General features: G+C 39.2%; 1 long non-coding RNA gene across 1 annotated transcript in view; it reads left to right on the forward strand.

Moving 5' to 3' along the window:
• Positions 1-12,407, forward strand: part of LOC108583805 — a 31,982-nt gene extending 19,575 nt beyond the window's left edge. Inside the window, exon 4 of the long non-coding RNA XR_001898590.3 lies at positions 12,378-12,407. This is a non-coding gene — a long non-coding RNA (uncharacterized LOC108583805). The remainder of the gene's footprint in view (positions 1-12,377) is intronic.
• The last annotated feature ends 2,482 nt before the right edge of the window (positions 12,408-14,889 follow it).

A 14,889-nucleotide genomic window follows, 5' to 3' on the forward strand; every position in this document is an offset into this window, starting at 1 on the left:
AATACCCCAGCATTTTCTCTTTCAGAATTATTTGACTGGAGCTTTGTTTCAAACTAGTTAAAATAGCATTTCTCAAAGGGTGGTCTTTGGACTCCTTGCATCAGAATCACATGGATACTTGTTAAAATGGAGATTCTTGAGTCCCTCCTCCAGACATCCTAAATCAGATCTCTTGGGGTTGAGGTCCCTGAATCCACATTTTAACAAGCGTCCCAGGTAATTTTGGTGCCCTCTAATATTTGAGAATTTCTAGGTGAAAGAGAAACACCCATGGAGGCAAAGGACAAAACACAAGCATGTGAGGACTTGAGTTCAAAGACAGATCTGGGCCAGGTGCGTTGGCTCACACCTGTAATCCCAGCACTTTGAGAGGCCGAGGCAGGAAGATTGCTTGACCCTGGGAAGTTGAGGCTTTGAGCTCTGATCTCACCACTGCACTCCAGCATGGGCGACAGAGTGAGACCCTGTCTTAGAGAAGAAACCCCAAAAAACAAAACAAAACAAAAAACAGTGTATCAGTTAATAGGAAAAGAAATAGTCAAAATACAACAGGGTTTAAGTCTAAGGGTACTGGATTTTAAGTATTAAAATCCGAAAAAGGAGCTCTGCTAACCTCATGTCTGAGAACGACTCACAATTCTTCAAGTTCCTTATCCTTCAAATGAGGATAAGGAACTCATTTGTAATTGTGGTGGCTCTCACCTGTAATTGTGATGTCTTTCACCTGTAATCGCAGCACTTTGGGAGGCTGAGGTGGGTGGATCACTTGAGCCTGGGAGTTAGAGACCAGTCTTGAGCCTGGGAGTTGGAGACCAGTCTAGGCAACATAGGGAGAACCCATCTCTACCAAAAATTTAAAAAATTAGCCAGGCATGTGGTGCGCCTGGGACCTGTGGTCCCAGCTACTCAGGAGGCTGAGGTGGGAGGATTACTTGAGCCCTGGAGGTTGAGTGATGGTCACTGCACTCCAACCTGGGCAACAGAGTGAGACCCTGTTTTGAAAAAAGAAAAGGAAAAAGAAAATACATGTACGAGAAGTTTCTTTTTGTAAGGTCTAATTCTGTGCCAAGGAATCATATAGTGTTTTTCTTAATTTGGGAAAGGAATCCTCTGTAAAAAGCGATTTCTGTGGACCTCAATGCTCTATATTGCAAATTAAGACTTTCTAGAGTTCAGATTCTGTTTTTAGACTGTGATCATTAACTTTCTTTTACATATCTGATTAGACTTAATGAGTTAGCTAAGTTCATGACGTGTAAGGTCCCAACAACAATTTTTAAAAAGATATACATGCACCCAAGTATACACGATTGTAAGGTCCAGGTAAAAGAACAAATTTAACAGTGCTTCATCAGTTTTATTATTATTAATAATAGAATTGGATGAAGTGCTAGTAGTGGTCAGCATCTGGAAGATGTGGCTCCAGGAACCAGTGAGTCAGTGTTGACAAGTGTAGAGTTTAAGGTCAAGTAATACGGTCCCTGAAATGATTTGAAGTAGCGGGATGGCGAAGGGAGGGAGAAAGCAGGAAATCAATTGAAGAGCTATTAAAGTCAGAAGGAGCACAAGTTATTGACAGGATCTACATCAAAAGTGGAACAAAAGGTCTCAGTCTGAGTGATGTGATGTGATATGAACCGAGTGATGTGAATAGCCACCAAGTTGCTTTGCCTTTCCCCTCCCCCATTTAGAATCTGAATTGAGTTGGCACATGAGGTGAGGGCACACCTGTAAGAGGTGACTACATAAAACTAGTTCCTAGAATTAGGGAATTGAGAGATATGGGGGTTGAGAGGTGGTGGAGAGAGTCCAGGCATGTATTTTTCTGTTGTCACACCTTCAGGAAAGGGGAAATACGCTTTCCGAGCAATGTAATTTCCCTTCTGACCTCCATCCTCTTTAGGATTTCAGTTGCCTTTATTTATTACAAAATTACTATATTCCAGTGTTATCAAATCTCAGTGGGTAACAAATAAATTATATAGCAGTAAATATAGAGATGCATAGTTATTTGAACCCTTCTGAGTCAAGCTCCATTCATTAAGTGTACTGGAAAGGATGTGGGATTCAAGTCTGTCAGGAACCCCTTAAATTATTCCTGAGTTGGAATTCTTTTTCAATTTCCCACTATCTGTGTGATCTTGAATATAATGTATATGAGCCACATTTTTTGAAATCTGGAAAATGGAGATAAACATTTTTATTTAGTTATTTGAAGATTAAATAAGATATAATAGAAAAAGAACCTGGTACAATGACTGGTACATAGTAAGGACCAGTATCCTTTTTAAGTTGATTAATCAAATTTCAAAAGTCTTAATCCGATTTTCCAGTAGAGTGCCTAAACTCATTACTTTAGCTTTATTCTGTGGGATCCTCAATTCTTCCTCACTAGTTTTAGCATTTTTTGCTTGACCTCACCATCTATCTCTTCATTCTCTTTGTATTTCATGTTTTCTCCTTCCCTCCCACCTGTATTTTTAAGGAAGAGCATTGCCTTTGATCTGGAATCTAGGACCACCTCTCTCTAGATTCAAAATTATGTCCTTAGCCTCTTGAATACTAAATATATTCTCTTGGTCTTCTTCTCAGCGGAATCTCTAAATTAGCCTCCAACTTTTTTCACGTGGCCCCTTCCTCATTATTCTTACTATGCACTGTTCTTCCCATGGTTGTATCCAAGGTTTTTTTCACATCTCTGTTCCCCATTCCAGAGTAACATTTCTAGCCCTCCAGTGTTTGTCATCCTCTCTCTGGCTACATTCAAGTCATCCTACAGATATGCAAAACTACACTGACCTAAAATCCAACTAATAATGAATAAAATACCTGCTTTTAGGCCAGGCACGATGGCTCAAGCCTGTAATCCCTGCACTTTGGGAGGCAGTAGGATCCACGAGGTCAGGAGATCCCGAGACCATCTAGCTAACAGGTGAAACCCGATCTCTACTAAAAATACAAAAATTAGCGGGTGTGGTGGTGACCTGTAGTCCCAGCTACTACTGGGAGAGGCTGAGGCAGGAGAATGGTGTGAACCTAGGGCCCAGACTTGCAGTGAGCTGAGACCGTGCCACTGCACTCCAGCCTGGGCAACAGAGCAAGACTCTGTCTCAAAAAAAAAAAAAAAAAAAAAAAAGACCTGCTTTAAGACTCTGGAATACACTGCACTTAGAGTTAACACTCACTTCTTACCACTATTATTTAATTTTATTTAATATAATTAAACCTCTGTATCTACCAACAGGGGCCCAAGAAGTTTAGATTTTGTCTGTGGGGAAAATGCCAAAACCTTTCTCCTCTTTCTCTCTGCGTCCAAGTAGTCCTGGATAACACAAGTCTAAAGCCTTTTATTTCAAGTTAATGAAAGGGAAGAAATTCTTTTTTGAGTTATTTGCTTGGAAGCCCCACACATCTGGGTATGCCTCTGATCATTGTACAAAAAAAAAATATAAAAACCAAAAAACAGTTCACACATTCATCCATTCAACAATATCTATATATCTATCTATCTATCCACCTATCTATTTATCTATCTATCCATTTTTGAGATAGGGTCACGCTCTGTCGTTCAGGCTGGAGTGCAGTGACACTAATCATGGCTCACTGCAGCCTCGAACTCCTGAGCTCAAACCATCCTCTCACCTCAGCCACCCAAGTAGCTGGGACTACTGGCATAATTTCACCACGCTTTAACTAATTTTTTTTTTTTTTTTTGTGGAGACACATTCTCACTGTGTTGCCCAGGCTGGTCTCAAATTCCCAACTTAGCCTCCCCAAATGCCGGTATTACATGCATCAGCCACTGCACCCGGCCAAATTCAACAAATATTTATCAAGAACCTATGATACTTCCCCCACAAAAAAAGACCAAACCAAAATAAAGCAAAAACAAAAACTATGATGTGATGTGACTGGGCATGGTGTCTCATGCCTGAAATCCTAGCACTTTGGAAGGTCGAGGCGGCAGGATCGCTTGAGCCCAGGAGTTTGAGACAAGAGTGAGCAACAGAGGGAGACTGTCTGTATTAACAACAAACAAACAAACAAAAAACTAAACTGAAAGAAACTATGGTGTATAATATAAAATTCTGCATGAGCAGATTAAGATGAGCAGACTACATGGTTGAATAGGGGAGATGAACCATGTACACAACTATAATACACAGCAAAAAGGAATAAGTGACACATGGTGGTACAAATGAAATAGAATATATCTTTACAGAAGAGAGAGATTTCTCCAAGCTGAAACCTTATGTAATTAATTTCCTTCAGTGACTGACCAAATAATATGTTGGTTTCATGAAGCAAGCCTCAGCTACCAGATGTTAAAATACTTGAATTCTACAGCAGCAGCTAGACAACATCCAAAAAAAATTTAAACACAATATAAGGATGAAATGAAATTCAATTGTTTCAACAATGAGCATAGTGTAATTGGATGAGGGCCGCCTGTGGGCATCAAAAGGCCCTGACAACTGCAGTGATCCATTTGTAAAGCCTTCTTTCTTTTCCTCAGGTTGTAGAAATAAAACAGTCCTCAAGAGTAAAGTGGAGAATTTCCAATTTCGTCCTTTAATAAACGGGTTGTTGGCATTGAATAGAATGAAAATAATAATACGTCTTTTCCAACCAAAGCATAATGACCCTTGTGGCCTTTCTCTCCACTCTGTGCCCTGTACTTTAGATGGTAAGCAGCAATTTGAGTGGCAACATTGAAAAAGATGTTAACCCTCTGTTGCTCAGCAAGTACTAAGCAGATACAGAGCCTACATTGTGCTCACTGTGCCAGGACTAATAGCAAAGCGGTGTTCCTGAATTTTTCCCCTTCCCCCAAGCTCACTGAAACATAAACTCTGGCATTAATACATAAATACAATGCTCTGATTGAGAAGGTAGTGCATCCACAGATAACTGGAAAACTTACAATCCTAGAACTTTGTCTTACACTGATGTTGACATCACATAGGAACTTAGAATCTAATTTCTGTAAATGAATTTTGCAAAACCTTTACAAAAATCATGGAACAGTTAGGTTTCAAATTTTTTTTTTGTACAGTCGGGGAAGAAAGAGTGTTTTTTCCCCCTACACACAGCATTGTAAAAATGCTTTGCTTTTTAAAGGATGTTAAATTATAAAACCCAACTCTGAATTTTAAATGCCACAGATGTGAGGGTATAACACCTTATTAGAGTTGCCAGATTTAGCAAATAAAATGACAGTATGCCTAGTTAAATCTGAATCTGAGATAAACAATAAATAATTTTTTTTTAGTGTAAGTATGCCTCATGCCATATCTAGCAACCTTAACCTTAGACAACATTGTTTGATTATGCAATATTCCAGTTGACTCGTTAATTTTTAGGAGGCAGGTTTGCTTTTTATTCCCTGGGTTTTCATCTTTTCCCCTTCCTGCATGTCTCCTCAGCATATGATATTTCTTTGAATGAATGGAAAGATCTTCTGTGAAGAAGACCATTCAGTTCATAAATGAATTATTTTAAAGCCCTGCACCCCTCTGCAAAAAAAAAAAAAAAAAAAAAAAAAAAAAGACCAAAAAGCCCCTTTTTGGTCTTCTTTTTGTGCTGTTACAATTGCTCTTCACTTGTTGATCTGGGTTTAATCATTCAGATAAGTGCTTCAACTTTAAGTGCCTCAACTTTCTGCTGTTCTGAATAAGAAGGCTCAGTATAAATGGGTGGAGGAGGGAGGGAGTCTATGGCACTGAGTCACATCAATTTGAAAAATAAATATGTAGACCTCATGTAGACTTTTCCTATAATTAAAGACTCTCACTTCCCAAAATATATAAATCAGGTGCTTTACCTGTTCTGATCATTTCAATGAACATTCAATTCACACGTCCATCAGAGGGTTCACAAATGCATGAAAGGTTCATAATTCAGGCCGGGCACCATGACTTATGCCTGTAATTCCAGCATTTTGGGAGGCTGAGATGGGAGGATCGCTTGAGGCCAGGAATTCAAGACTGGCCTGGGCAACAGAGTGAGACCTCATCTCAACAAAAAATAGATACATCTTCTTCACATTTTTTTTTCCAGACATGGTCTTGCTCTGTTGCCCAGGCTGGAGTGCAGTGGCATGAGCATAGCTTACTGCAGCCTCAAATTCCAGGGCTCAAGTGATCCTCCCACCTCAGCCTCCAGCATAGCTGAGACTACAGGCACATTCCAGCACACCCAGGTGTGCAACCAAAACTTGTAGGAAATATTACTGATTTTTAGTATTTGCTTTATTGTGTCATAAGAAAACCTCTTTACAAAACTCGAGACAGCTTCCTATTAAAGTTATAATTCCATTGTGGCAGATATATGTGATGATGAAATAACTTTTAAAATCATTATTATATTTTAAAAATTATTGTTTTTGAAACATTTCTTATACTTTCTTCAACCTCTTTATTAAAAATATGATTTTTACACCCTCTTCTTTTGAAGTCATTTGCAGAAGAACATGTAACAATAAGTCCCTGAGCTGTCTCTAGAAATGCGTAAGAACTCTATTTAGGCCGGGTGCGGTGGCTCACGTCTATAGTTCCAGGACTTTGGGAGGCTAAAGCAGGAGGATTGCTTGAGGCCAGGAGTTCAAGACCAGCCTAGGCAACATAGTAAGACTTTGTCTCTACAAAAATGAAATAAAATAAAAGGCATGATGACGCATGCCTGTGGTCCCAGCTACTTGGGAAGCAAGGTGGGAGGCTAAGGTGAGAGGATCAGTTGAGCCCAGGAGGTCGAGGTTGCAGTGAGCAGTGATTGTACCATTGCCTTTCACCTTGGGCAACAGAGCAAGACCCTGTCTCATAAAAAGAACTCTATTTAGGCACTTTCATATATAACATCTGCCCTCTCAGGAATCTTTTTAATGGAAAAACATTGATGTCCTTCTGTTTATGATGATTATTTTATCTTTTGTTTAACCTTCAAAAACCTGTAAAAGTTTAAAAAGATGTCATGTCTAGTATCTCAGGATACTAGAAATTGAAAGAAACTTTCTCAATTTGGCCAAAGTTGTCCATGAAAACTTTGTAGTCTATATCACATTAATGGTTTAAAAAAGTGAATGCTTTTCGATAGAAAAGAGGATATGAAATGTTACCAAGGCACAGAAATGATAAATACTCAAAATGATGGATACCTCACATACCCTGACTTGATCATTACACATTTTATGCATGTAAGAAGCACTGACAATTTCCCCATAAATATGTCAAATATTATGTATCAATAAAGGGAAAAAAAGTGAAAGGCTGCTCTTAAGATCAGGAATAAGATGAGGTTTGCTTTCCCCAATTCTATTCAACATTGTACTAGAAGTTCTACTCAGTGTAATAAGGCAAGAAATAAAAGGCATCCAAATTGGAAGGAAAGCAGTTAAAGCTCTCCTTAATCACACATAACATGATCTTCTACAGAGAAGAATCTACAAAAAAACTACCAGATATAATAAGTCTGTCACTCAGGCTGGAGTGCAGTGGTGCTATCTTGGCTCATTGCAACCTCTGCCTCCCGGGTTCAAGCGATTCTCTTGCCTCAGCCTCCTGAATAACTGGGACTATAGGTGTACACCATCACACCCAGCTAATTTTGTATTTTTAGTAGAGACGGAGTTTCACCATGTTGTCCAGGCTGGTCTCGAACTCCTGACTTCAAGTGATCCTCCCACCTCGGCCTCTGAAAGTGCTGGGATTCTAGGCATGAGCCACCACGCCCAGCTACTTCTGTTATCATTTTAAAAGCAAGAAAGTTCCATTAAACAGAAACCTTTATATACTTTTTTTTTTTTTTTGCAGCCTTGCTGAGAATGAGCTCCCATATGGTTGGTATGCACGGAGATGTACTGCCTGATAAACTTATTTTATACTTTTGGGCGCAACCAATTAAAACTTGTGGTGGTCTCTTATTTTTTCTTTCTTTTCTTTTTTGGTAAAACAGAGTCACATTTACCACGTTGCAGAGCTGAACTCGAACTCCTGGGCTCAAGTGATTCTCTTACATCGGCCTCCCAAAGTGCTGGGATTACAGAGCATAGGCTTGCATCACGCCCGATCTCAGTCTGTTCTTTCCAGTGTGGGGTTTGGCGGTACAGAGTTTATTATATGTATACCCAATGCCTTGTTGGTGTGCTGCACCCTCAACTTAATCATTCCATCGGGTGATGTAACTCCCCGAACAGTCCCTCCCCCTCCCCTCCCCATGGTAGGCCCGATTGTGATGTTCCCTTCCGGAGTCCAGTGATCTCCATTTGTTCCGGATCCCAAGTAAAAGAACATCTAGTGTCTTGGTTTTCTGTTCTTGTGATGGTTTGCTGGAATGATGGTTTCCGAGCTGCATCCATGTCACAGGGACGCAAACAAATCGCGCATTGACATGGTATTCATGGGTGTTATGTGCCCGTTTTTTAATAATCTGTCACTGATGGGCCATTTAAGGTTGATTCAAGTCTTTGCTATTGTGAATAGTGCTGCAATAAACATCGTGTGCATGTGTCTTTAGAGCAGTATAATTTATAATCCTTTAGGTATATACCCAGTAATGGGATAGCTGGGTCATATGGTACATCTAGTTCTAGATCGCCCAGAATCTCAAAGACAGTCACAAGTCAGAAAGACAGCTTAGATCATGCCTGACTTCAGGCACATGCTGCAGGGGCTGCGGTGGCAAGGCGGCGTGGTGCTGGTGCCGAAGGCAGGATGAGACCAGTGGAACGGAGACGGGTCGCCAGAGTATTGCCCGCGTGCTGCGGTAAATGCGATTAACGGGCCGGGAGGCAGGGGGAGGCTGGGAAGGTTCCTGTTTATGCGTGGTGCTGGGAAGGTGGCCATGCAGAGTGGCTGAGCTGGATCGCTTAAGCATGGCCAGAGGTGATTTCCATCTCGATAAAACTTTCCCTCTTCGTCTCTCCCATCAAAAAAGCACTCCTTAAGCCAGCCTTCAGAACCTGCAACACGCAAACCACTTCCTCCTCCACTTCCTCTTAACACTCTAAAATTAACCATCGAGAATCTCAATGCTCCGCTCCTACTCACTTTCCTATCAGAAGTGAGGCGGCAACCTACAGAATGGGAGAAAATTTTTGCAATCTACTCATCTGACAGGGGCTGTGTCAGGACACACAGGGACTCCAGGCAGGTTGCAGGAAAAGGCAAAGGCAACCCCATCAAAAAGTGAGCAAGAGATATAGAATAGACATTTCTCAAAGAGAACATTCATACAGCCAACAACACATGAAAAAATACTCGTCATCACTTTGGCCATCAGAAATGCAAATCAAAACCACAATGAGATACCATCTCACACCAGTTAGAATGAATCATTAAAAGTCAAGGAAACAACAGGTGCTGGAAGGATGTGGAGAAATAGGAACACTTTACACTGTTGGTGGGATTGTAAACTTGTTCAACCATTATGGAAAACAGTCTGTTTCTTGAAGTTAGAAGTACACTAGACCATAAAGCTGGAGACCTAGTTGTACTCCAGCTGTGCCAACATTTAGTTTCACGATATGGGGCAAGCCATTTCACCTCTCTGGTCTTGAGTTTCCTCATTTAGGAAAGTAGGTGGTTAATAGAGGATCACTCCTGTTCCACTTCTAAGACTTATTATTTAAGACATATAGAGAGTTTAACATCAACTTTATTATCACTTGAGACACCACTTCAGTGCTGCAACTTGAGCATTGAAGAACAGAGCAAAATGCTTCATAAAAGGAGATAAGAGTGGATATTTTGGTCTGACTTACTCAGATAATTGCCTTAGTTATAAATTGGCATTGTAGATCTATCTAAAGTGTATGTTAATAATATCAAAAAATAATAAAATAGAATCCCCCAAATTTTCTGCTTTCCCAAATAAATTCATTAAGTGTAAAGAAAGAACGAGTTTTTAAGATCTTCTGATTTAGACATTCGAAGCATTGAAAGGGTAGATTCCAGACTGATAACCATAAGGGTCTTTAAAGTGGCATTTTTAGGCAGGGCATGGTGGCTCTTGCCTGTAATCCCAGCATGTTGGGAGACCAACGCGGGTGGCTCTCCTAAGCTCAGGAATTTGAGATCAGCCTGGGCAACATGGAGAAACCTCATTTCTGCCAAAAATACAAAAAAAAAAAAAAAATAGCCTGGCATGGTTGCATACTTCTGGTCCCAGCTACTCAAGAGGCTGAAGTGGGAGGATTGCTTGAGCCGGGGAGGCAGAGGTTACAATGAGTTGAGATTGCACCATTGCACTCCAGCCTGGGTAACAGAGTAAAATTCCATCTCAATAAATAAACAAATAAAGTAGCATTTTAAAAAAGTTTCTGCAGTTTTATTCTTATGCTAAAAGTCTAGGCCCTGTTTTGAAGGCACATACACCACACATTTATACTCAATCAAGCAGATAGCCAAGTTGTCAGTGTGTGTGTGTCTTACCAATAATGTTATATGTATTTCCCTATAATTGTTTCTTTAGTGTGTTGAGGTGTTATAGCATAAAATCATTAATCTTGAACTTTGAGTATCTTTATATTTTTTGAAAATAACAAAAAGTGATGTCATATGCCCTGTTCCATATAGAATGTGAACCTTAGAATAGGTACTGTGCTACACAATTATCATTCCTTTTTTCCCCATTCTCTCTATCAGTTAGTGTAATCTATTCACCTACTCATATCCAGAAATAAAATTTGTTTTGTTTTGTTTTGTTTTCTTTTCTTTTTTTCTGAGACAGAGTCTTCCTCTCTCACGCAGACTGGGGTGCAGTGCATGACCTTGGCTCACTACAACCTCCATCTCCTGGGTTCAAGTGATTCTTGTACCTCAGCCTCCTGAGTAGCTGGGACAACAGGCACCCACCACTATGCCTGGATAATTTTTATATTTTCAGTAGAGATGGGGTTTTACCGTGTTGGCCAGGCTGGACTTGAACTCTTGACCTCAGGCGATCCGCCTGCCTCAGCCTCCCAAAGTGCTGGAATTACAGACATGAGCCACCGTGCCCAGCCTAAAATTTGTTGATATTTAGTTTGTTACAGAAGAAGGAGGATTGAAATTAAAAAAATTTTATTTATTATGTAATGACTGGTAACTAATTTTATATTCATATACAGATAGAGAGACTAACCCTACATTCTGAGAATTCAAAATCTTTTGGACAGTTAAAATTTTAAGAAACATGAAATATCTTACTTCAATTGCTTGTTTTTAGTGAGTTTAAATATTTCACTAAATTTCATAGCTTTGAATGCATCAAGGTCTCTTCAGAGTTTTTCAGTGGGTAACAAACTTATGTGTGTATGTGTGTGTATGTGTGTGTGTGTGTGTGTGTGTGTTTCAAATTTGCCAATGCAGAAACTGTATAAAAGAATATATATATATATATATATATATATATATTCCCTGTTGCTCAAGCGATCGTCCCACCTCAGCCTCTTGAGTAACTGGGACCACAGGCACGCGACCATGGCAGGCTTTTTTTTTTGTATGTTTGGTAGAAATGGAGTTTCTCCATGTTGCCCATTTTGTATTTTTGGTAGAAACGGGGTTTCTCCACGTTGCCCAGGCTGGTCTCAAACTCCTGAGCTTAGGAGATCCACCCGCCTTGGCCTCCCAACATGCTGGGATTACAGGCATGAGCCACCGTGCCCTGCCTAAAAATACCACTTTAAAGACCCTTATGGTTATCAATCTGGAATCTACCCTCTCAATGCTTTGAATGTGTAAATCAGAAGATCTTAAAAATGAGTTCTTTCTTTACACTTAATGAATTTATTTGAGAAAGCAGAAAATTCTGGGGATTTTATTTTATTATTTTTTGATATTACTAACATACATAATGTTATACAAAGAATATACATATATTTTTTACAGTTTCTACAGTGGCAAATTTGAAGTATAGTAAATGTTGCTTCTGCATTCCAATTTGATAATGAGCCTTAACCTTGCCCATTTCATTCCATTAAAAGAGGAAGAAAAGTAGTTACTGGCAAAGCAAATAGCTCATAAAGTAATCTGAGTGATGGAAAAAGAACAGTTCCCAGCATGGAATGAAAATATCTTTCACCAAGGATGAAGTAAAATTATAGAAGTACTCCATCTGTAGCTGCTTTTTACACTTAATAGTCTTAAATAAAATTCTCCTTGAGTATCTCTGACCACTGAGGTCTGAGAACCTGAAACATGATGAAATTTACAACCTGGGCAGTCACAAAGAAAGTCTTACATTTTCTTTGGGCTTTGAGGGGAATGGGCATTCTATTATGCCTATTCCATTGGTCACCTTAAGTCTTATAAATTTCTTTATAAATTTGCCATACAAACTTTTATTTATTTGCATTTTATTTAATTAAAACATTTTTGTTTGTTTGTTTGTTTGTTTCATAGGCATGGGGTCCCACTGTGTTGCCCAGGCCGGTCTTGAACTCCTAGGCTCAATCAATCCTCCCATCTCAACGTCCCCACAAGTGCTGGAATTATAGATGTGAGTCACCGCGTCTGGCTGCAAACTTTTGGATATTTTTCTTAAAATAAAAACTTTTCTAACATATACTTGTTTTGTGATGTCAAGATGGTCCAGGGGATCTTAACAAATAATAAAGAAGTCTTTCATGATATAAGGATCAAGACTTAGGTTCTAATATCAGTTTTATTGCACAATTATTGTGTAGTATTGGAAAAGTCCAGTCATCTTTCTAATCATTTATTATGGGGCTTAAGTGCAAATATGCTTAAAAGGTTCTTTTAAATCATAAAGCATTATGCAATTGTGACGTATTTTCTCCAAACAGCCACCTAAATGAAAGTGGTGGGTTTTCAATTATCTGAGGCATAAGCCATGAATCTATGTACTTTGACTACACATAAGTAATGGAGATTAGCCTTGTGGTTGCTTATTAGATTGAAATGCTTTTGCATACATATTCATATAGAATACTTACAAATCAAAACAGTCAACTTTATTATTTATATAGTGATGACAATGATGATAATAGGTAACACTAATTAAGCCCTCCGTATACATCATGCCTGGTGCTAAGCAGTTTCCATATGCTATCTAACTCAACAGTTGAAACGATCCTATATTATAAAGAGGAAACAGATAAAGCCAGGATTATAGATTGAGGCAATCCAACTCCTCTCTTAGCCATTATACTTTTATGCCTTCCAATACTCTTAACAATCTGCTGTCTGTCAACTTTTTATTTCTGGCAGACCATTCTTCAGAATAAATGCAAGACAAATACTCCAGAGAGGCTTCTGGAAGCTACAGACTCCAGATAGTCTCATGATCCATTGAGTAATCTGGTTAAATGGAGAGTAAACATTAGGATTATGAAAACACAGAAGGACAGAACGTAATGGAGAAAACCTGCTTGATTTCCATAACAGAAAATCATGCTATACTAGAGTTTGGGATAAGTAGAAAGTAGATACAAAAGTGGGAGCCTTAGAGAAAAGAACTTTAAACTTAAAGAAAACCCCAACTTTGAAAGTTTTTAAACCAAGAAGTATTTTGATTACAGTCAACATAGCATTGTAGGACATATAATATAAGAGCTTAGAGATGAGTAGGAGGAGCTGATGGGGAATTTTGTAGGCAATATGAGCACTCTGTAATTGTAATTGACAACTTGTCAATTACCCAAGGTCTTCCATAACCCTTATGCCATCTGGTAATCACAGTATTCTGGTAAGGAAAATAGAATAGATTCTATTATCCCATTTTAGAGATATCTTAATTGTTAATGGCAGAATCTTCTTAAAATTGGCCTTGAGATTGGCCTAAATTATCATTTTAACAAATTATATTTGAAGAGAAAGTACATGAGTACATTGGTCCCAACCCACATTTAAAACCCCCGCATCCATCATGACTTTATTCACATTACATTCTAGCTAGACAGAATTACTCCCCAGGCAGTTATACCACTGCTTTGTTTTTTTTTTTTTTGAAACAGGATCTCTTTCTGTTGCCCAGGCTGGAGTGCAATGGCACAATTATAGCTCACCATAGCATCAAATTCTTTGTCTCAAGCGATCCTCCTGCCTCAGCCTACTAAATATGTAGGACTACAGGCAAGTGCCACCATACCCAGCTAGTTTTAGAGGGGGTTTTACTATGTTGTCCAGGCTTGTCTTGAACTCCTGGGCTCAACAAATCCCCCTGCATCAGCCTCCCAAAGTGCTGGGATTACAAGTGTGAGCCATTGCGCCTGGCCTCTACTCTTTTTTTTTTTTTCTACCATAGAAGTCCATCCCAACAACTTATCTCTATTGGAATTGGCTTTTCAAATCACATCTATATTTCTCCCCCTAAAATCTCCTTACTTCTTGATTTCTTCAAGCATATGTTAAAATGACAAGTTCTGACTTGTCATCCCTGGAAGGGGTGCCAAGAGTCCTTTATAGACTATTCCCTGAGGACAGCTGCCCAAGTATTGTTTCGGTCAAAATAATCAGGAAAATGTTGAACATCATTAAGACAAATTGGAGGAAAAACCAGTAAGCAGTCATCCTATTTTTTTTTCTTTTGTAAATCCTTGAGGTGTCTGCATCCGGGCTCTTTTTTATAGTTCTGGTCTATGTACAAGACAGGAATAATACATTTGGAGAAGATCCTGAGACAAGCAACTGAAACGCTGAAGGGGACAGAAAGCAAGGCGGGATATAAGCTATATATAAAGGACAACTCTTCATATTGAAACTGGCTAAAGGTAAGCCTCATCAGAGAGCCATGTGGCTGCCAGATTTTGTTACTGGTATCTTGCCAGAGCATATGTCCTAAACAGTTTTATCTCCAGGTGGCCTCAGCCTTGGGCTGTAGTTTGGCTATTCTATTTTCTCTAATTAAATTTCTTGAATTTCCGACAATTTCTTCAGTCCCACACATCCTCAT

Source organism: Papio anubis, chromosome X (assembly GCF_008728515.1).
Source record: "Papio anubis isolate 15944 chromosome X, Panubis1.0, whole genome shotgun sequence".
NCBI lineage: Eukaryota > Metazoa > Chordata > Mammalia > Primates > Cercopithecidae > Papio > Papio anubis.